This window comes from Nerophis ophidion, linkage group LG16, assembly GCF_033978795.1.
Source record: "Nerophis ophidion isolate RoL-2023_Sa linkage group LG16, RoL_Noph_v1.0, whole genome shotgun sequence".
In the NCBI taxonomy this organism is placed as follows: Eukaryota; Metazoa; Chordata; class Actinopteri; order Syngnathiformes; family Syngnathidae; genus Nerophis; species Nerophis ophidion.
The window spans coordinates 36769894-36794825 of NC_084626.1; the positions used below are offsets into that span (position 1 = coordinate 36769894).

A 24932-nucleotide genomic window follows, 5' to 3' on the forward strand; every position below is an offset into this window, starting at 1 on the left:
CAAATTAAATGCCTTTCTGTTTATCGATCTTTTAGCGATGATGTCAGAACGTGACGTCACCGAGGTAACACATCCGCCAGATTCATTTTCACATTACAAACACCGGGTCTCAGCTCTGTTATTTTCGGTTTTTTCGACTATTTTTTGGAACCTAGGAGACATCATGCCTCGTCGGTGTGTTGTCGGAGGGTGTAACAACACTAACAGGGAGGGATTCAAGTTGCACCACTGGCAAGAAATCTGCCGCCAAACCCCCATTGAATGTACCAGAGTGTCTGCACATTTTACCGGCGATGCTAAGACAGACATGTCACAGAGATGTATGGATAACCTGCAGATGCGTTTGCAACGATTAAGTCAACGAAATCACGAAGGTGAGTTTTGTTGATGTTGTTGACTTATGTGCTAATCAGACATATTTGGTAAAGGCATGACTGCCAGCTAATCGATGCTAACATGCTATGCTAATCGATGCTAACATTCTATTTACGCTAGCTGTATGTACATTTGAAACTAGATACCCACATTTAATGCGAAACAAACACTTACCAATCGACGGATTTAAGTTGCTCCAGTGTCACAAGATGCAAAAGTCCTGATCGTTTGGTCTGCACATTTTACCGGCGATGCTAATAAGGCAGCCATACTATGGGCCACTTCATTAGGTACACCCATGCTATGGCCAAATAGCGTCAATAGCTATTCGCCCAATAGCTTCAGTTTCTTCTTCAATTTCGTTTTCGCTATCTGCCTCCATACTCCGACCATCTGTTTCAATACATGCGTAATCTGTTGAATCGCTTAAGCCGCTGAAATCCAAGTCTGAATCCGAGCTAATGTCGCTATATCTTGCTGAGGTAACCGCCATGTTGTTTGTATTGGCAGCACTGTATGACGTCACAGGGAAATGGATAGTGGTTTCGAAGATAGCGAAAATAAGGCACTTTAAAGCTTTATTTAGGGATATTCGGAGACCGGTAAAATTAAAAAAAAAAATTAAAAAAAATACAACAAGCCACTGGGAACTGATTTTTATTGTTTTTAACCCTTTTGAAATTGTGATAATGTTCCCCTTTAAAAGGCTAAAAAAAATTACATAAAAAAAAATTAAATGAAAAAAAATTGTTTTAAATTTGTTTGTAATTTCGTAAATAAAATACAATTAAATTGAATTAATTCATAATTACATTTGTTTGCAACATATTTAGATGTACAGTGCATAACTAAAAATGTGCGATTTATCCATCCATCCATTTCCTACCGCTTATTCCCTTAGGGGTCGCGGGGGGCGCTGGTGCCTATCTCAGCTACAATCGAACGGAAGGCGTTGTATACCCTGGACAAGTCGCCACCTCATCGCAGGGCCAATTCACACACTAGGGCCAATTTAGTGTTGCCAATCAACCTATCCCCAGGTGCATGTCTTTGGAAGTGGCAGGAAGCCGGAGTACCCGGAGGGATCCCACGCATTCAAGGGGAGAACATGCAAACTCCACACAGAAAGATCCCGAGCCTGGAATTGAACCCAGGACTACTCAGGACCTTCGTATTGTGAGGTAGACGCACTAACCCCTCTGCCACCGTGAAGCCATGTGCGATTTAAAGAATTCCAAATATTATTTGAATTAAAAATAAATGCAATGCAAACAATATACAAATTTAAATTTTAAGCGTGTTTTAAAAAATACTGCATGATTGAAAAATATTTATTAGTAATACCATTATTAGAATGATCATAATTATTATTATCAGATCAGGGTGAATCTAGCTGTTCACGAAAAAAACTGAACTGTAAGCAATATCCAAACACATTTTCATATGTTTTTACATTTGCTGCAGAAGTAAGTCATGTGTTTGTGTTTGGTTATTTGTTTAAATTCTTTTAATCAGGTCCAAGTGGTTTAAGTTAGCAGTTTAAGGTAGTTTATGTTAGTGTGTGCATGTGCGTGTGCACGTGTGTGAGAGAGCGAGGCGACACGCGGGCCTGCAGTGTGAATAGTTTGTATACTAGACAGCTTCACTCTCCTCCCTCCACTCCTCCCTTTCCTTCCCTCCTTCAAGAGGGATGAACTCTAGAAGAAACCCCCACTGGGGCTCCCCCCCACCACACACACACACACACGCACACTCTCCCAAACATGTCATGCCTTTGGCTTTGTACACAATAATAATTTTTATTTGTGCTTGTTTGTATTTCTTTTCATTCCCCCCAGACTGAATACATTTATCGATGTTATTATTTGAAAGTTAAAAAGATGCTGTGCTCCACTTCAAACATCATCTGACCCCACTCACTTTTTTTTTTTTTTTACCTGTCTTTCAACGTCCTGGCCGGGCACACAAACACACACTATAATGACACACTGCAGGGAGTAGAGCGGCACAATAACAGCCTGCTGAGCTCTCTCCACACCTTGAGACAATTACCCTACACCCCTTGCCCTTCCCTGTTGCTGCTGCTGCTCCATGCAAAGACACAAATACATGGAATGTGGAAGAAAAAGTGGACTAGTTTTCTTTCCTTTCACAAAAAACAACATCAACAAAAACACCTAAATTGCAAAAACCCTAAAAAAAATTCCTAAAAAGGGCCTGGAACAGTTTTCTAATGGACTTACACTCATTAAGTGACAAATAGGAAGCGTTTTAAAGTAATTGTTGTGACTGTCACAGGAAAATTGGGGTCCCCAAAATGGCAGTGTGTCAGGTAAACTATAGCTCTTTCCAAAGCTTTTTTCCTGTCATCAAAGGTCTTTTTGAAGTAATTTAAGCAATCATTTTTGTACTACGGTGTCAAATATGCCAATGTAATTTTTCTTCCTGCAGTAGTACTTCAGTATTTGTTATTAATCTATACATAACTGTCAAAAAAGCCTGACAAAAATCGAATTGTACGAAAACCAAAGCAATTTCCCCCATAAGAAATAATGTAAATCTAATTAAACTGTTGTAGAAATAATTTGGATTTACATTAGAGGGCGACTTGTCCAGGGTGTACCCCGCCCTCTGCCCGATTGTAGCTGATAGGCACCAGCGCCCCCCGCGACCTCAAAGGGAATAAGCAGTAGAAAGTGGATGGATGGATGGATTTTTTATTTCTGAAAATAGTAAGCAAAAACACTTTATTTATTTATTTATATTTTTAATATATCTGGGAATAGGTTGATTGGCAACACTAAATTGGCCCTAGTGTGTGAATGTGAGTGTGAATGTTGTCTGTCTATCTGTGTTGGCCCTGTGATGAGTTGGAGACTTGTCCACGGTGTACCCCGCCTTTGCCCGAAAGCAGCTGAGACAGGCTCCAGCGACCCCGAACGGGACAAGCAGTAGAAAATGGATGGAGGGATATCAAATTATTACGTATTTTAATGGATGATAAAATGAACTTCAAATCTCATATGAAATATACAACAAAAGGTAGGGAGACACGTTTCAATAATGAAGTGGAACAATAATGTTCTGGAACAAAAATCACTCTAAATTTGCTATTATTACTAGATCTGAGTTATTGTATAGCAATATAAGGAAATAACTACAAAAGAACAGTATATTCACTAACAGTGTACAAAAAAGGTCAGTTTTTTTTTTTTTTATTAATCAGTCCAACAAAATGATACACAATAATACCATAATAATACAATTCCAATTTCAAAACCAAACCAGGCCCAGCAACATTCAGAATAGCAATCAACAAAACATTTTTTTATAGAGGAAAATTACAGTTTTATATGCAGGAATGTTTTTTAAAATATATATTAACAAACTAAATACGCTTGTTGGCGATGAGAAAACTAGTAAGGTAGAAAAGAGTTACCTTTATACTTTTCAACAAGCTCTTTGTTTACTTCATTAGTGTTTCTCGCCTTCTTTACCAAAGCACTTGAAACTTTCTTTTGCCCCATGGTGGCTTCCTTTAATTTCATACTCATTTAAAAAAAAAAGCACAGAGACTGAGTCACCAACATGCACTCTATTTTCCGGAGTGATACACGGGCAAACAGACTTTGTTGTTATGCAAATGTACAAAAACCAAAATGACGGTGGCCGAGGAAGGTCACAAAACAATTGCAAACGCCGTAGCACAACAACTTTTAGGGACTATACAACAACTTTCAGCCAGAACACGATTGCAAATCACTAAATGCAATAAAGTTGTGTTGTGGCTTCTAGTTGTTGTGTTGTGGCATGTGCATTTTTTGTGTCAGCCATTGTACAACATGCATCACAAAAGCGGGGCAAAACATATCAAAAGTGAAGTGGATGAAAACCACAGTCCAACTGTATTTTTCTTCATTGACTTTATATAAAACAATCAAGGAAAATATAATATCAGGCTTTTAATATAAAAATCAATATGAAAAGGCAAAAATGCTATTAATATTTTAATTGTTCTCAGTGATTTTGAATGTTCTTTGGTTCAATACAAAGTATGTTTCTGGTATAAAGCACAAACACGTGTCAAGTTGGGTTATTTTTAATACTAATAATTTCAATACAGTATTAATAATTTACCATAAACACCCAATGTAACATATATGTAACATCACAGACATTAATTAGTAATATTTTAAAACAACACACATCAGAAATGTCTTGTGTGTGTATATCCTCCATCGTTCTACTTAAAGGGGAACTGCACTTTTTGTTTGTCATTTGCCTATCATTCACACTCCTTTTCAAAGACAATAATACATATGTTTATCTTTTTTTGCGTTCTAACTCCTTAAATTAACACTAGCAAGAGTTAGCTAACATTGGAGGTAATGGGATTGGCTCCATTCCGCCAATAAAGCGCTCCAAAAACATACAAAACCTTAAGTATTTTATACAAACGCTGTCAGTTTATATGTAATGTAGTAACAGGCAGGTTCATCAAACCATGCAATATGTACACATTTTTGCCCATTTTTGGCATACGGCGAAATATTGCCTTCACCGACCCATCACCATGGGGACGGCGTGGCGAAATTGAGAGAGTGGCCGTGCCAGCAATCTGACGGTGACTGGTTCAATCCCCACCTTCTACCATCCTAGTCACGTCCGTTGTGTCATTGGGCAAGACACTTCACCCTTGCTCCTGATGGGTCCTGGTTAGCGCCTTGCATGGCAGCTCCTGCTATCAGTGTGTGAATGGGTGAATCTGGAAATACTGTCAAAGCGCTTTGGGCTCCTTAAAAAGGGGTAGAAAAGCGCTATACAAATACAACCATTTACCATTTACCATCACAACATTAGTTTTTTCCTTCAACTACAACACTACTAATCTTGGCAAACTTGCAAACAATTACTTAACTTAAATTAGGATTCAAAACCCTATTTTTTTTAGCCTGAATACACTAAGCATCATGTAGCAAATATTGCTAAGTGCTAAACAAGAAATACAAACTACAACACATAATAGTCACTTACTGCACAATATCTGGTCTCAATAGGATGTACAGTAAATCTATTTATATTGTCACGTTCGTATGTAAATGCCAACACTCTGCACCTTATTGCCCTTTTATCCTGCACTACAACAAGCTAATGCAACAAAATTTAGTTCTTATCTGTACTGTAAAGTTCACATTTTAATGACAATAAAGGAAGTCTAAGTCTAATGACGATGATCAGATATTCATTTCTTCCCGTTTAGATGAAGAAAAATCTGTTGCGATCTGTGACTCAGATCTTCACATGTTTATTTTTCCATCTTTGTTTCATTCTCTTCTGACCCACTTACTTCCTGTTTAGTCCGTTACCATGGTTACACATTGATTTCACCTGCTCCTCGTTTTCTACACACCTGGTTCTCCTTGATTTCTCCCTATATAAGCTTTCCTCTTTTCTTTGTTCAGTCTCGGATCCTAATTTGCCCACGCGCAACAGTGACGACTCTCGACCTGCATCTTTGTATGTATATTCTCGCTAGCTTTTACGCTAAGCCATTTGTTGATTCCAGCTCACATGCTGAGGAATTGTTTTTCTGTTTTTGGTTTGCCTTCTCTTTACAGCAGTGTTTTTGTTCCTAGCCTTTTATTATTTAATAAATCCATTTATAACTTACCTTGTTGTGTTCATCGCTTCGACGCATCCACGGAAGAACCAATCCGGCATTACAATGCCACACAAGCGTCACAGTAGGATCCGAGCATCAAGATGTTTTTCCGCGTCGAAACCACGGGAGGAACCCTTCGACTTGGGTTTGTGGTTGGAGCTCGTGGCTTGGGAGCAGGAAAGACTTGACTGTGGGCCTGAAGTCCCCTCCGAAGCCGTTCGCGCTGCCCCGAAGAGGCGGGGGGTCCAGTGGAGAGGCCCCCCGCACGGCAGTAATGTTCCAGCACCACTTATTCCTCCCCATGGACACAGCAAGTTTCACCCCGTCCAGGATTCACCCGTCATTACCGGTAATCCTGCTTGTTTTTTTTCAAATCATTCCTTAAGCTGCCATGACACTTTTTCTGACACAAGCGATGACGTCAATTGGGGAACGCCCACCGGTGACGCAACACCGGCCTCTGTTGATGACATTTTTTCAGAAGATTTTTATATTGTGGACAGTAATTCTCATTCCCAACCTTTTTTGAATATCAATAACATTCATGACAAGATACAGAATTATCAGGATATTTTTTCTTATTATTCTAGTCAACCTCAGTCACCTAGTTTTTCTCCTACACCTCCTTTAAAACCTCATTCTCCGGCCAAGTCCAAGGTGTTTCCTCCCTTTTCTAAAGGAAATTCTGGACAAATTAAAGGGGAGGAGTCGGCCCGCCTCCAAGCCTCCCACCACCCTCCCTTAAGGTCAGTCCCTGACCATAGGGAACGGGTCTGGGATCCCCGTCTGGAGGAAGGGGCTATGACCTATAGCTGTGCTACGGAGGTAGCACAGATACTACCCTCTAAACCACAGCCACCATGTAGACCTCCTCCACCTGTTTTTCCCCTGGCCAAGTCTCAACGGCCTTGTAGACCTCCTCCACCTGTTTTTCCCCCGGCCAAGTCTCAACGGCCTTGTAGACCTCCTCTACCTGATTTTCCCCCGGCCAAATCTCAACGGCCTTGTAGACCTCCTCCACCTGTTTTTCCCCCGGCCAAGTCACAACGACCAAGTAGACCTCCTCCACCGGTGTTCAGACTCGCGAGGTCATTACCTCAAGCACATCCTCCACCACCGGTGTTCTGCATTTCTCCCAGTTTGGTTCTCACACCAGCACTTAACTGTAGTCTGGTTCTCGCACCAGAAACTGATGTTTCTAGCCTGGTTCTCAAGCCAGCACTAGACTCCCACCTGGTTCTCACACCAGCCTCCGACCCAGAACTGGTTCTCATACCAGTTACAGACTTTAGCCTGGAGCCCACTCCAGTACCAGCTCCAGAGCTGGAGCCTACTCCAGTACCAGCTCCACGCCGCCAAGCGCCGGTACCAGCTCCGCGCCGCCAAGCACCGCCGACGACGGGGCTGGAGCCCACACCAGCGTCGACGACGGGGCTGGAGCCCACACCAGCGTCAACGACGGGGCTGGAACCTTCACCTGTGTCGACAGGGCTGGAGCCCACTCCAGTGCCAGCTCCTCGACAAGCGCCGGTACCAGCTCCACGCCGCCAAGCACTGCCGACGAAGAAGCTGGAGCCCACACCGGCGCCGACGATGAGGCTGGAGCTCACACCAGTCACGACTCCTGCGGCTCCCAGGCCGCCTCCGACGACTCCTGCGGCTCCCAGGCCGCCTCCGACGACTCCTGCGGCTCCCAGGCCGCCTCCGACGACTCCTGCGGCTCCCAGGCCGCCTCCGACGACTCCTGCGGCTCCCAGGCCGCCTCCGACGACTCCTGCGGCTCCCAGGCCGCCTCCGACGACTCCTGCGGCTCCCAGGCCGCCTCCGACGACTCCTGCGGCTGCAGCACCCGCATCATCCTCGCCAGCTGCAGCACCCGCATCATCCTCGCCAGCTGCACTCGGGCCTGCTTTGGCTGCAGTCCCCGCACCCTCGTCTGCTGCTTCCAAGCCTGCTGGGATTTCGGTGCTGAGGCGTCGTCCACCACGTCGATCACGGGCGTGGCCTCTGCGAGGTCATCCTCCTCGCCAGACACTCCCTCCTCCATGTCGGCCACGGATGTGGCCGTGCCCGGGTCGTCCGCCTCGCCGGGCACCTCATCCTGCGATGCGGCCACTAATGTGGCCTTTTCGAGGTCGCCCGCCAAAACTTTTTCGGCAGCGGCGTTCCATCCGCCGCCGCCACTTGACTTGTCCTCGGTGGATTCGGGGACACACGACTTGGCGACCCTCCACCGTGGCCTCCCTCCGCCCTCCCTTCGTTTGTGGACTCTGTTTTTGGGGAGGGGGTTCAAGTTGTTTCTTATTTGTTTTTGTTTTCTTTGAGACATCTGGAATCTGTCTTTTTGGGGGGGGGAATACTGTTGCGATCTGTGACTCAGATCTTCACATGTTTATTTTTCCATCTTTGTTTCATTCTCTTCTGACCCACTTACTTCCTGTTTAGTCCGTTACCATGGTTACACATTGATTTCACCTGCTCCTCGTTTTCTACACACCTGGTTCTCCTTGATTTCTCCCTATATAAGCTTTCCTCTTTTCTTTGTTCAGTCTCGGATCCTAATTTGCCCACGCGCAACAGTGACGACTCTCGACCTGCATCTTTGTATGTATATTCTCGCTAGCTTTTACGCTAAGCCATTTGTTGATTCCAGCTCACATGCTGAGGAATTGTTTTTCTGTTTTTGGTTTGCCTTCTCTTTACAGCAGTGTTTTTGTTCCTAGCCTTTTATTATTTAATAAATCCATTTATAACTTACCTTGTTGTGTTCATCGCTTCGACGCATCCACGGAAGAACCAATCCGGCATTACAATGCCACACAAGCGTCACAAAATCATTCCTCTCGCAGGATAAAAAGGGTGTCTTTCTCGCCATCTTAAGGTTTAACTTCAGTGTCAAAGTTGACACCCTTCTGGGTTTATGGCATCATTTTTCTACCATACAAGTGAGAGGCATGTTTTATAATCTAGAATGAACTTTTACCAACTCAGAGGCGATGCAGCAGTTTAGCATGTCAATAGCTTCATGATAGGCTAGTAATCTCTGTGATCTCAGTGCCACTAAAAGTAGTTTGCGTTACGGCTTATAATAACAGTATCACTAATACTTAGTTAATATTTAGGTCGCAACATATAAATGTGAGTATTGTTGGATGTTTTTGGATGTGTTTTTAGAGGGCTTATGGGCTCATTGGAGTATTTTTTAGCCGCCCCAAACTTGCCGCATTTTACGAGTTAGAATAAATAAAAACAAGAACAATTTATATGTTCTTGTCTCACAAGAGCGTTGTAAATGATAGGCAAAATAAAAAAAAAAAAAGAGCAGTTCCCCTTTTAACACACAAATAGTTCTTGGTTCTAATGGGTTAAAAACTCCCAAACTGGCCGTTTCACATTACAAGTGTTCACAATCAGGTTCTTCAGCTATTCATCCCCTCGTCATGTCTGACACAAACACACACAGCTGAACAATGGCCTCTCTCTCTCTCTCTCCCGCTCGCTCTCTTTCTCTTCTATCTACGAGAAGTTCCTGCAGCTTGGCCACAGATATTTGCACAAAGTCTCACTGCGGCCATCAGCCAGCGCAAAAAAATAAGTCACAAAAAGTGAGGAGCGAGGCATTCATGAATGTTGGAATGTACAGCCTACAGAGTGGCAGTGGAAATATCTGTGTGTGTTCGTGGGTGCGTGTGTGTGTGTGCATGCTTGTGAGTCTATGTGTATGTGTGTGTGAGTGAAATGAGTAACTTGAGGCAGAGTGTGGGACTTGTGTGTTTTTCTTTGCGTCTGTCATCACAGGCACTCAGTTCAAGCATACACACAATTGTGCATCTGAACACATACGCATGCACACACACACACGAAGAACAAGATGGGACTAGTAAAGAGGCATACGGCATTCATTTAACCTTTGAAAATCAACACATTGCTGTGTATTGGTTGCTGCATGGTTGCGTCTGTGTTGTTATGGTAAATGTTCAATATCAATAAACACACAAAGTCCCTGTAACTTAAAAGCTAATTTTATTGAGGGCCACATCGCAATTATGGCTGCCCTTAGAGCAGTGGTGTCCAAAGTGCGGCCCGCAGCTAATCGTTTACCGGCCCGCCACACATTCTGCAAAAATTGCAAAATTGATAGTATTGCAAAAATAAAAAAAAACATTTAAAAAAAAGTGGAATAAGGTGAAATCTAATGAGGAAAAAGTGGCAATGTTACCATGCAGGCAGTTTTTTTCTTCCTTTTGTCTTTGTTTTCTTTTTTTTTCCATTGCTCAAAAAAAAAGGACAAAGAAAATCAATGTTTTAATGAATTATTGAAAATTATCTCTTCAAATTTTTTTATGTGGAAAAAATATTGCATATGTTGTGTGGCTGCCATATAAAAACATCAACGTTTTGACAAAAGAGCATAAAACAAACAAAATAATAGTTCAAACTTAAAATCGACAGATATATCGGAAGTTGATCTTGAAATTTAAGTGTTAAAAGTAAAAAAATAAAGAAATAAAAATGTATCACTTTATGAGTGGGGAACCTTTCGGATCTCAAATATATTTAGTAGGATTTTATTTAACTTTTCACTGTGATTACTCAAAACTATTAAATAATTAAAATCAATGGTGTCCTGCATTATTGATCTTTGAGGGCTTTAATTGCTAAATAAAGGAATCAATAAAGTACTATCTATCTATCTATCTATATAAATACTGCATATTTCAGTTTTACTATAAAAAAAACAAAGTTGTCTTTGACAGAAAAGGCATAAAACCTTATCTACATATTTATCTATCTATCTATTTCCATCCATCCATCCATCATCTTCCGCTTATCCGAGGTCGGGTCGCGGGGGCAGCAGCCTAAGCAGGGCAGCCCAGACTTCCCTCTCTCCAGCCACTTTGTCTAGCTCTTCCCGGGGGATCCCGAGGCGTTCCCAGGCCAGCCGGGAGACATAGTCTTCCCAACGTGTCCTGGGTCTTCCCCGTGGCCTCCTACCAGCTGGACGTGCCCTAAAAACCTCCCTAGGGAGGCGTTCGGGTGGCATCCTGACCAGATGCCCGAACCACCTCATCTGGCTCCTCTCGATGTGGAGGAGCAGCGGCTTTACGTTGAGCCCCTCCCGGATGGCAGAGCTTCTCACCCTATCTCTAAGGGAGAGCCCCGCCACCCGGCGGGGGAAACTCATTTCGGCCGCTTCTACCCGTGATCTTATCCTTTCGGTCATGACCCAAAGCTCATGACCATAGGTGAGGATGGGAACGTAGATCGACCGGTAAATTGAGAGCTTTGCCTTCCGGCTCAGCTCCTTCTTCACCACAACGGATCGATACAACGTCCGCATTACTGAAGACACCGCACCGATCCGCCTGTCGATCTCACGATCCACTCTTCCCCCACTCGTGAACAAGACTCCTAGGTACTTGAATTCCTCCACTTGGGGCAGGGTCTCCTCCCCAACCCGGAGATGGCACTCCACCCTTTTCCGGGCGAGAACCATGGACTCGGACTTGGAGGTGCTGATTCTCATTCCGGTCGCTTTACACTCGGCTGCGAACCGATCCAGTGACAGCTGGAGATCCCGGCCAGATGAAGCCATCAGGACCACATCATCTGCAAAAAGCAGAGACCTAATCCCCTGGCCACCAAACCGGATCCCCTCAACGCCTTGGCTGCGCCTAGAAATTATGTCCATAAAAGTTATGAACAGAATCGGTGACAAAGGACAGCCTTGGCGGAGTCCAACCCTCACTGGAAACGTGTTCGACTTACTGCCAGCAATGCGAACCAAGCTCTGACACTGATCGTACAGGGAACGGACGGCCACAATAAGACAGTCTGGTACCCCATACTCTCTGAGCACTCCCCACAGGACTTCCCGAGGGACACGGTCGAATGCCTTCTCCAAGTCCACAAAGCACATGTTGACTGGTTGGGCAAACTCCCATGCACCCTCAAGAACCCTGCCGAGAGTATAGAGCTGGTCCACAGTTCCACGACCGGGACGAAAACCACACTGTTCCTCCTGAATCCGAGGTTCGACAATCCGGCGTAGCCTCCTCTCCAGTACACCTGAATAAACCTTACCGGGAAGGCTGAGGAGTGTGATCCCACAATAGTTGGAACACACCCTCCGGTCCCCCTTCTTAAAGAGAGGGACCACCATCCCGTTCTGCCAATCCAGAGGTACCGCCCCCGATGTCCACGCGATGCTGCAGAGTCTTGTCAACCAAGACAGCCCCACAGCATCCAGAGCCTTAAGGAACTCCGGGCGGGTCTCATCCACCCCCGGGGCCTTGCCGCCGAGGAGCTTTTTAACTACCTCAGCAACCTCAGCCCCAGAAATAGGAGAGCCCACCACAGATACCCCAGGCACCGCTTCCTCAAAGGAAGACGTGTTGGTGGGATTGAGGAGGTCTTCGAAGTATTCCCTCCACCGATCCACAACATCAGCAGTCAAAGTCAGCAGAACACCATCTGCACCATACACGGTGTTGATAGTGCACTGCTTCCCCTTCCTGAGGCGGCGTATAGTGGTCCAGAATCGCTTCGAAGCCGTCCGGAAGTCGTTTTCCATGGCTTCCCCAAACTCTTCCCATGTGCGAGTTTTTGCCTTCGCGACCGCTAAAACTGCACACCGCTTGGCCCGTCGGTACCCGTCCACTGCCTCCGGAGTCCTATGAGCCAACAGAACCCGGTAGGACTCCTTCTTAAGCTTGACGGCATCCCTCACTGCTGGTGTCCACCAACGGGTTCTGGGATTACCGCCACGACAGGCACCAACAACCTTGCGGCCACAGCTCCAATCAGCCGCCTCGACAATAGAGGTTCGGAACATGGTCCACTCGGACTCAATGTCCCACACCTCCCTCATGACATGTTCAAAGTTCTCCCGGAGGTGTGAAATGAAACTCTCTCTGACAGGAGACTCTGCCAGACGTTCCCAGCAGACCCTCACAATGCGCTTGGGCCTGCCAGGTCGGTCCGGCATCCTTCCCCCACCATCGCAGCCAACTCACCACCAGGTGGTGATCGGTAGAAAGCTCCGCCCCTCTCTTCACCCGAGTGTCCAGAACATGAGGCCGCAAATCCGATGACACAACTACAAAGTCGATCATGGAACTGCAGGCTAGGGTGTCCTGGTGCCAAGTGCACATATGGACACCCTTATGTTTGAACATGGTGTTTGTTATGGACAATCCGTGACGAGCACAAAAGTCCAATAACAAAACACCACTCGAGTTTAGATCCGGGCGACCATTCTTCCCAATCACGCCTCTCCAGGTTTCACTGTCGTTGCCAACATGAGCGTTGAAGTCCCCCAGTAGGACAAGGGAATCACCCGGGGGAGCACTTTCCAGTACTCCCTCGAGTGTACCCAAAAAGGCTGGGTATTCTGAACTGCTGTTTGGTGCGGAAGCACAAACAACAGTCAGGACCCGTCCCCCCACCCGAAGGCGAAGGGAAGCTACCCTCTCGTCCACTGGGTTGAACTCCAACGTGCAGGCTTTGAGCCGGGGGGCAACGAGAATTTCCACCCCAGCCCGTCGCCTCTCACTGCCGGCAACGCCAGAGTGGAAGAGGGTCCAGTCCCTCTCGAGAGAACTGGTTCCAGAGCCCTTGCTGTGCGTCGAGGTGAGTCCGACTATATCCAGCCGGAACTTCTCTACCTCGCGGACTAGCTCAGGCTCTTTCCCCCCCCCAGTGAGGTGACGTTCCACGTCCCGAGAGCCAGCTTCTGTAGCCTGAGGTCGTGACTTGTCCAGGGTGTACCCTGCCTTCCGCCCGAATGCAGCTGAAATAGCCTCCAGCACCCCCCGCGACCCCAAAAAGGACAAGCAGTAGAAAATGGATGGATGGATGGATGGGGTATTACATACACTGTTAATACCATCGTCACTTTCGATTGTGCATCATCTTTAATAAGTGAAGTATATTTATATAGCGCTTTTTCTCTAGTGACTCAAAGCGCTCTACATAGTAAAACCCAATTTTTATTTTTTACATTTAAAACCAGTGTGGGTGGCACTGGGATCAGGTGGGTAAAGTGTCTTGCCCAAGGACACAACGGCAGTGACTAGGATGACGGAAGCGGGGATCGAACCTGCAACCCTCAAGTTGCTGGCACGACCGCTCTACCAACCCAGCTATACCGCCCCAAGAAGAAGGATGGTTTCAAGTTAAAAATATTGGTCGCACCGGTAATAGTGGCTAAAGAGCTAATATGCTACGTGTGCTAGCAGCAGTATCAATCGGCAAACTCTGCTCACATTTTCCCTACCATTGCTTGGGTGGTAATTGTTCATATGATCAAAGACATTTGTTGTGTTTACATTCCTTTTAAATTGGCTTGATGTGGGAGAAAAGGTCCAGTTTGATCTGGAATGTTGTCACGGACATTGAGCGAGTTAATATGCTCACAACACTAAATTGGCCCTAGTGTGTGAATGTGAGTGTGAATGTTGTCTGTCTATCTGTGTTGGCCCTGCGATGAGGTGGCGACTTGTCCGGGGTGTACGCCGCCTTCCGCCCGATTGTAGCTGTGATAGGCGCCAGCGCCCCCCGCGACCCCAAAAGGGAATAAGCGGTAGAAAATGGATGGATGGATGGATGGAATATGCTCACAACTGATCACAACATATAATCACCCAGCTTTGCCGCATTTAATTTTATTTTTAGACTATAATGTGGGCCAATAAAAAAATTAACTGCTGACCATAAAAAGGCCTGTTGGGATACAGTTTTGACACCCCTGATTCGACAGAAAGAAATAAATAAATGATAAGGAAATAAATGTCGACACAGCATTACACAACAGATCACATGACAAATTTGCTGTCCGTGCATAACGAAGTCGCTTCTTATGTGATTTTGCTAATTGCAGCTACTACTATGGAAATGAAAAAAAGAGGATAGAAGCGAATAGGCGGGAAGGGAGTGTTTGATGTGGTGCACATCTCACCAGGGAGAGACTCACGCAGATTAATTAGCAAAATAATGAGAGATCACTGCAGCTTTATTTGATGTGGAGGAACGGGCCGTGTGGTCAGGAGGGAAAGCCTCAGAGAAACATTTCAAACAAGCAGAGCGGGACCTTGCCAGCAATTAGCATGTAAAAAGACAGCAGCCGTCAAGCACGTACTGGATCATCGTACCGCTGAGCGATGAACCAAGCGCGACCGTGGAGAGAACCCGGTGTCACAATTCATCAAGACATAAGTGACTTCAGAGTGGCTGAAAAGCTACGTGCATTGAAAGAGCATGCTTAATATCAAATATTCATATTCTGTTCACTGATAGCCAACATTTTCTACCCTCAACACCCTTAACATGATTGTTTAATGATGTTCAGTATATAAAATATTGTAACCCTTACATAATGCTCAACTGAAAAATGTAGCTATAGTAACCATGCTAGTTTGACTACGCTCATGATACAGACTTAAAGTTATAATAGACTGGATACGTAGATTTCCACAGATTATGTCTCACGACCTCAGCGGTATTTGATGTTCCAACTGTTTATTTGCCAGTTAGCAAATTGTCGTGATTTCAAAGCTCGCTGAATGGAAAAGTTGTGACGTACGTTGATTTTTAGCGCGATGTCTTTCATGATGATGGTTCAAACTTTAACAGTAGCGCATCCAATAATATACAGCAGGTTTTGCTACACATCTTAAAATGACGTATTAAACCAGTGGCTCCATGGAGCTTTTTAAAAAATTAATGAAAATAGAAAAAGATGAGGGGAAGAATATATTTTTGTTTTAATATGGTTTCTATAGAGGACAACATGACACAAACCTCCCTAATTGTTAGAAATCCCACTGTTGATATTAAACATGATTCTCTGATGAGAGTTTTTGGCGAGCGCCGTTTTATCTTACTAATTTTGGTGGTCCTTGAACTCACCGTAGTGTGTTTACATGTATAACTTTCTTCAAAGATGCCACGAAAAGACATATTTTATGCCCCTCCTTCTTTGTCTCATTTTGTTCACCAAAAGTTTTATACTGTGTGTGAATTCACAAAGGTAAGGTTTGTTAATGTTATTGATTTCTTGGAGTGCTAATCAAGCATATTTGGTCACTGTATGACTGCAATCTAATCGATGCTAACGATGCTAACATGCTATTTAGTGGGGCTGTGAATCTTTGGGTGTCCCACGATTCGATTCAATATCGATTCTTTGGTCACGATTCGATAATATGTCGATTTTTTTCGATTCGATTCGATTCTCGATTCAAAAACGATATTTTTCCAATTCAAAACGATTCTGTATTCATTCAATACATAGGATTTCAGCAGGATCTACCCCAGTCTGCTGACATGCTAGCAGAGTAGTAGATTTAAAAAAAAAAAAAAGCTTTTATAATTGTAAAGGACAATGTTTTATCAACTGATTGCAATAATGTAAATTTGTTTTAACTATTAAACAAACCAAAAATATGACTTATTTTATCTTTGTGAAAACATTGGACACAGTGTGTTGTCAAGCTTATGAGATGCGATGCAAGTGTAAGCCACTGTGACACTATTCTTTTTTAATATTTTTATAAATGTCTAATGATAATGTCAGTGAGGGATTTTTAATCACTGCTATGCTGAAATTATAATTAATATTGATACAGTTGTTGATAATATTTTATGTTGTTTCATTACTTCTGGTTTGTTCTGTGTCGTGTTTGTCTCCTCTCAATTGCTCTGTTTATTGCAGTTCTGAGTGTTTGTGGGTCAGGTTTGGTTTTGGAATTGGATTGCATTGTTATGGTATTGCTGTGTAGTGGTTTGTTGGATTAATAAAAAATAAATAAACAAATTTAAAAAATCGATTTTTAAAAAATGAGAATCGATTCTGAATCGCACAACATAAACGATTCGATTCATATTCGAATCGATTTTTCCCCCACGCCTCTACTATTTAGGCTAGCTGTAAGTATGTATTGCTACATTATGCCTCACTTATAGGTTAATTTGAGCTCATTTAATTTCTTAGGTCCTCTGTGTATTTAATGTATATCTGCATGTCTCATGACATATTACCTATATGTAATATTGCCTGCATTTCTGTTAGTTGTTTGTGTGCTGTTATAGACCACAGCAAACGTAAGCCCGCTTGCATAGATTGTTATAAATCCATTAGAAGACAGCCTGCCATTTCCTTTAACTTGGACTCACACATCTATACCTTTGGCCAGTCTAAGCTTGTAATTTAGAGGAGTTATCTCACCCTCTGTGAAGTCTGCGTTTTACTTTTGTTTTCCAATGTTGTAAAAATGGGTAGAATAATTATTGCATTTCAACATTTCAGTCAACAAATATTTGTGTCAGCCTGAAACACAGTCATTTTGATAGTAGGCTATTATAGCTAGTATAGACACTTACATCATGTGTTGCCTTCATTATCCATCCATCCATCCATTTTCTACCGCTTACTCCCTTCTGGGGTCGCGGGGGGCGCTGGCGCCTATCTCAGCTACAATCGGGCGGAAGGCGGGGTACACCCTGGACAAGTCGCCACCTCATCGCAGGGCCAACACAGATAGACAGACAACATTCACACTCACATTCACACACTCGGGCCAATTTAGTGTTGCCCATCAACCTATCCCCAGGTGCATGTCTTTGGAAGTGGGAGGAAGCCGGAGTACCCGGAGGGAACCCACGCATTCACGGGGAGAACATGCAAACTCCCGAGCCTGGATTTGAACCCAGGACTGCAGGAACTTCGTATTGTGAGGCAGACGCACTAACCCCTCTGCCACCGTGAAGCCTGCCTTCATTATATCACTTATAAAAGGCTTTTGATTTTTTGCAGCTCCAAACAGAATTTTTTTGTGTGTGTTTTTGGTACAATATGGCTCTTTCAACATTTTGGGTTGCCGACCCCTGCCTTAAACTCTGAGACTTTAAATGTGTGGACATGGTTTCTGCAGAGTTGCTGCAATATACTGCACATTAAAGCAGTGGTATGTGGGCGCAGTGATCTGTGGAGGCAACTAGCGGAGTTGTGTATTAATGCACACTTTTGAAAGTGTACATTTTTTGCCTTGCATTTATTTAAAAAAAAAAAAGAAGATTATGACGAGCATAAAAATTTTAGTTTATTTCAATTATTCTCTAAAATACGCTTTGAGGCTATAGAGTGTGTTTTATCTGATTACTTGATTAATCGGACAAACTGATCAATGCTCGATTGTTAAAATATTAAATAAATACAGCTGTACCTTGATGTATGTGATATTTTTTGTTACGTTATATTTGTAAAAGGTGGATAAGTGTCTTGGAGACACACACAAAACTACACAGCTCATTAGCGTCCCTTGCCACATCGCGCTTCAAATATTGCGGCTTCACAACATTGCAGATTTATTGTTTTTTATATTCTAACACGAAATAAACCAAAATTGACTTGATTTGTACTTGGTACCCTGCCCCCCAAAAGCAATAAAAGCTAAACTTTTGCACAGTACTGTACGTTCTTGTGCTGTATTTCGATGAAGATCTTGATCACATTCTCTTAATACCAATTACAATTTTCTGATCTTAAAGGATTAACTTAATGTGTTCCACACATCTGTTTCATGTACGCTTAAGTATCAGAAGCAACATGTAGAGATGTAATCACACGGTGCGCGCGAGTCATCATAGTGAAATGTATACTGCTGTAGGCTCGGCAACACCGCTGCAGATTTGATGATAACAGCTGTTCAGGGAACTTGCACAATGACACACAGATGAAGACAGAAAGATTGACAAGCCTGTTCTGCATGGGTCTACACTTTCGATGTACACTTCACAGCATAGTGTCGCAAAGAAGGTGCCACGCAAAATGTTTGATTTGGACGGTGCACTAGCTATCACCTCAGTGCTGCCTTGTTCTTTTTGCAGCTCCATCCCCACAGGGAGGCCTGCAATGTGGCTACAATTATGCAGCTGGCCGGGACTTGACTTCAGACTGACTGCAGCAGGCAAATGTAGGAGCAACACTCAGGTTGGTGTCAGTTACACTTACATACCGTACACGTGTCTATTTATAACCGGGACAGTGAATATTGGACAATTTTAGGCTTGCAGTCACAATGAGCATGGCTTTTGGCATAGGACTGACGAAAAAAGCAGATAGTGTATCCTTACTGTGCATGTATGCTTATTGTGTGCATAACCATTATTGTGAAAAATGTGTGTGTGTGTTATTAATATATATACACTTATGTCACCCTGGACATAAACTTTTTGAACTGATGCCCTCAGGCAGGAGATACAGGACAATAAAATGCCAGACAAACCGTTTTAAAAACACTTTTTACCCGAGAGCAATAGTGTCGCTGAACACAAGATGACAAAAATGACTCTGCATGTGAGATGTATGCTTGGTATTTTTATGTATTTTTTATGTATTTTTATCTATTTATCTATGATCTTATGTTTTTATGTAGGATTTTGCACTAAATTAGTTTGCATACAATTTTGTTTTACAATGTATAATGACAATAAAGATCTATTCTATTCTATATTACATATACGTATATACACACATATATCGGTACACATAAATATATATACACACACACACATATATATATATATATATATATATATATATATATCTACACTATATTGCCATAAGTATTTGTCCACCCATCCAAATGATGACAATCAGGTGTCCTAATCACTTGGCCCTGTGTATAAAATCAAGCACTTAGGCATGAAGACGGTTTCTACAAACATTTATGAAGGAATGGGGCGCTCTCAGTGAATTCCAGCGTGGAACTGTCATAGGATACCACCTTTGCAACAAATCCAGTCGCGAAATGTCTTTGCTCCTAAACATTCCAAAGTCAACTTTATTAATAGAAAAGTGGAAAGTTTGGGAACAACAGCAACTCAGCCACGAAGTGGTAGGCCACGTAACTGACAGAGAGGGTTCAGTGGATGCTGAGGCGTATATTGCAAAGACTTTCTGCACAGTTAGTTGCTACAGAGCTCCAAACTTCATGTGACCTTTCCAATTAGCCCACATACAGTACGCAGAGAGCTTCATGGAATTGGTTTCCATGGCCGAGCATCTGCATCTAAGGCATACATCACCAAGTCCAATGCAAAGCGTTGGATGCAGTGGTGTAAAGCACATTGCCAGTTGACTCTAGAGCAGTGGAGACACCTTCTCTGGACTGATGAATCACGCTTTTCCATCTGGCAATCTGATGGACCAGTCTGGGTTTGGAGGTTGCCAGGAGAACGCTACATTTTGCACTGCATTGTGCAGAGTGTGGAATTTAGTGGAGGAGGAATTATGGTGTGGGGTTGTCTTTCAGGACTTGGGCTTGTGTTTTTTTATTTTCATGACTATTTACATTGTAGATTGTCACTGAAGGCATGAAAACTATCAATCAACACATGTACTTAACAAAAAAAAATGAAATAACTGAAAACATGTTTCATCATTATCATCATCATCATCATCATTTATTTGTATTCCTTTCATGAAAATGCATATATACAAGCCATGTACAGTTGACAATCTCAATGTTTTTTGTTTCTTATACATTTCCATGATCCGAAAGGAGCAGATGGAAGAATACTTGTATATTCTAGTTTCTTCAAAATAGCCACCCTTTGCTCTGAATACTGCTTTGCACACTCTTGGCATTCTCTCGATGAGCGTCAAACACACCTGTGAAGTGAAAACCATTTCAGGTGACTACCTCTTGAAGCTCATCGAGAGAATGCCAAGAGTGTGTGAAAAAGTAATCAGACTATTTTTAAGAAACTAGAATAACTCCACATGTGTTCATTCATAGTTTTGATGCCTTCAGTGACAATCAATCTACAATGTAAGTTGTCATGAAAATAAAGAAAATGCATTGAATGAGGTGTGTCCAAAGTTTTGGGCTATATATATATATATATATATATATATATATATATATATATATATATATATATATGTATATATATATATATATATATATATATATATACACATGTATATATATATGTATATATATATGTGTGTTTATACATATATATATGTATATATGTGTATATATATATATATATATATATATATATATATATGTATATATATGTGTGTGTATACATATATATACAGTATATATGTATATATGTATACATATATATATATGTATGTATACATATATACACATATGCATACATATATACATACATATAAACATACATATATACACGTACATATATACACGTACATATATACATACATACATAAACATACATGTACATACGTACATATATACGTATATATACAGTGTATGTATACAGTGTATACATGTATGTAAATATTTATATATATACATTTATATATGTATATTATATATATATATATATATATATATATATATATATATATATGCACAGAGTATATATGTATATTTTATGTCCTCCAATCAACACACAAAGTCGCTCTTTTCTTATATATTAGCGAAGTCATTTATAAAACACAGAACACAACAGCTAAGCATACAGTACTAAGCACACAAGCAAGACACACACAATAAGTGTCCGTAATTGAACAATATTGCAGTCTAAAACACGACATTTATCAATATAATCAAGTACCGAATAATAAAAAATACCAAAAACTATATTCCACATTATCCAGTAACAAACATGTCCGCGTCATTCAACTTCTTGTGTCATAAGCTTAAATAAATGAATTATTGTGACCACTGGGTGTCGCAAAAAAAAATTAACAGGCTACCTCAAAATCAAAAATCTGCCATAAGATTAGTGTTTTTCATAACTACCATTACTCTCTTGACTAATTTACTTGATTAAACCTTTACTAACATCCCACACAACAATATAATAAAAATATGCACTTTTATGCTGTAAGGTTAGTGTTTTTCTGTCGACAGTATCAATATTTTGGAATTTGAATTTAATCATGATTAATCAGAGGTGATTTACTTGCTTGCATAATTAAATTAGCATAAAGAAGACCCCAATATTTGTACAAAAATGCTAGTTTTTTGTCAGAATGTCATCCAGGGGTGTGTTTTAATGTTTTACTTGAATGCATATCATTTATTTGCACAAAATTTGGTAAAAGCTTAATCTTATTGGGGCTGTATTTTGGAGTGAAATTTGCCAGCGATCACAACGGTCAAAGTCTCTTCACTCATTTTTGTACTGAGAAAGTACAGCGGTTAAGGTAGAAGGTCAAACTAAATGGCATGATTATTCTAAGTGTGTACATGATTAATGCAATAATTATTTTGTAATTAATCACACAAGTTAATACATTAATATTTACAGCTATATATAAATGTATATGCGACTCCGAGAGGGACAGGCGGTAGAAAATGGATGGATGGATGGGTGTATGTGTATATATATATATATATATATATATATATATATATATATATATATATATATATATATATATATATATATATATATATATATATATATATATATATATATATATATATATATATATATATATATATATATATATATATATATATATATATATATATATATATATATATATATATATATATATATATATATATATATATATACCGCTTGTCCCTTTTGGGATCACGGGGGGTGCTGGAGCCTATTTCAGCTGCATTCGGCCGGAAGGCGGCATACACACTGGACAAGTCGCCACGTCATCAAAGGGTCAACACAGATAGACAACATTCACACTCACATTCACACACTAGGGCTAATTTAGTGTTGCCAATCAACCTATCCCTAGGTGCATGTTTTTGGAGGTGGGAGGAATATATATATATATATATATATATATATATATATATATATATATATATATATATATATATATATATATATATATATATATATATATATATTGTATTGGGCGTCTTTTTTAAGTTAATTTCAATTAAAGTAATATCCTTTACCTTTTTTTAATGGCACCTGTATGGTGCCATTAAAAAAGTATACACCTTTTTAATGGCACCATACAGTGTCCTGAAAGTGTCTTTACGATTAAAAAATGTATTACAACACCAATTGATGATGTCGACTAGGTTTTTCCGTAATTGTTAAAGGTTGTCAAATTGCATTAATGAGGAACCCTTTGTAAAATAAACCCATAAAAATGTCACCTCCTCCTCACCTCCTCAAAAAAGGGCACACGATGTATGAATGGTAGTAGTTTATTGAAACAAAATAGGATTAACAGACTTGGCAAATCTACAGGTTGAGGTATGGAAGACATGTCACGTCCGTCGCTTTGTGGCCGACATAAAAAATATATGGTAAGAAATCAAGCGGTGTTTTGATGTACATTGTGCAACTAATAGTGTTCATGTAGAAGCGTAATAAATCAATATAAGATTTCTCATTTTCACAGATGTGTTCTTGAATTTGATCAATTTAATTTAATAAATAAGTTCGCTTGTAGGTAATGTGTCCAGACTTTTGGTACTCCCTCAATGAGCAGTACTACATACCAATAGTTTACTGTTAAAATTTAAATATTACTTTTGTCCTTTATGCTTTGATTCTGTTTTTGTACTCAAGCGGAACAGTTGTACCTCAATCAAGTTTAAATAGTCCAGCAAGCAACGTGGGACTTTTCCACTTGGCAGTTGACCTTGGTACTTGTCAAAGTGCAACAGCAACCCCTGTAGTTCAAAAAAGGAACTCTTCATGATTTGCCATGAAGGCGGCCATTGGCCTTCACTCTGTGTCATGTGCAAGGCCGTGTAATTGACATGAATCACAAAACAACATTTATCATATTTAGGATAATTCTTTATAGAATTTGTGTTGAAAAATACACTGTAGGCTTTTTGTGAGGGGATAATAACTGCAAATGCCTTATAATCAGGAAATGTGATATTTCATCACTGCACAAAAGCCTTTTATCCAAATGACCATGTATCTTTTTCATTTTATACACTGAGCTTTACACAGTCCTCGACATTTGTGTGGCCTTCACGTACTGTGTGCTTACTATAGTACTTGCAGTATCTAATTAAATACCCACATTTTAGTCACCATTATACAGTATCTTCCCAAGTAGACATTCGACAGCAATTCAACATGGATACACTTTGGAGTAATCAGTGTATAGCTTGTATAACAGCATATATTTACTATCCACTAAAAAAGACAGCTATTAAGTCAGATACATGTTAAACCTCACTAACCAGCAACTCCCCAGCACTCATGCACGACAGTAGCAACAATTATCTTAACACTCACTTGTGCTGCCAGCGATTTGGTACTTTTCCTGCAATACAAGCGGCAGTCTGACTACTTTAAACATATAAGTACGTTTACTAGGTTTTCTATTGTATACCTTGGCAAAATATGAGAATAAGGTTGCTGAAAAGGGATGAAGTGCTGAAGACAAAATGGGGATGTTGTACCTGGGCTTTATCAACTTATATTGTAGATATGCTGTTCACATTTGTAAAAAATTCAAAAATCTTATTAATGTTTTTTACTTTTCTAAAAAAGCTGGTTTTACTAAAACCATTTAATAATTGTTATGTTATTACATTTTTTAGTGTGTGTTAGTGTTGTCCCGATACCAATATTTTGGTACCGGTATCAAAATTATTTCTATACTTTTTGGTACTTTTTGATACTTTCCTAAATAAAAGGGATCACAAAGAATTGCATTATTGGCTTTATTTTAACAACAAAAATTAAGGGTACATTAAACATATGTGTCTTATTGCAAGTTTGTACTTGAATAAAATAGTGAACATAAAAGAGGACTTATCTTTTATTAGTAACAAATGCTCCTAATTTAGTTGCTGACATATGCAGTAACATAGTGTCATTTATCATTCTATTATTTTGTCAAAATTATTAAAGGGAAGTGGTAGAAAATGTATTATTGATGTACTTGTTCATCCATCCA

General features: G+C 41.0%; 1 protein-coding gene across 1 annotated transcript in view; it reads right to left on the reverse strand.

The window, feature by feature from the left end:
- The window catches only part of LOC133535354 (retinoic acid receptor gamma-A-like), a 111580-nt gene that overhangs the window by 49794 nt on the left and 36854 nt on the right, over positions 1-24932 (reverse strand). The window lies entirely within an intron of this gene.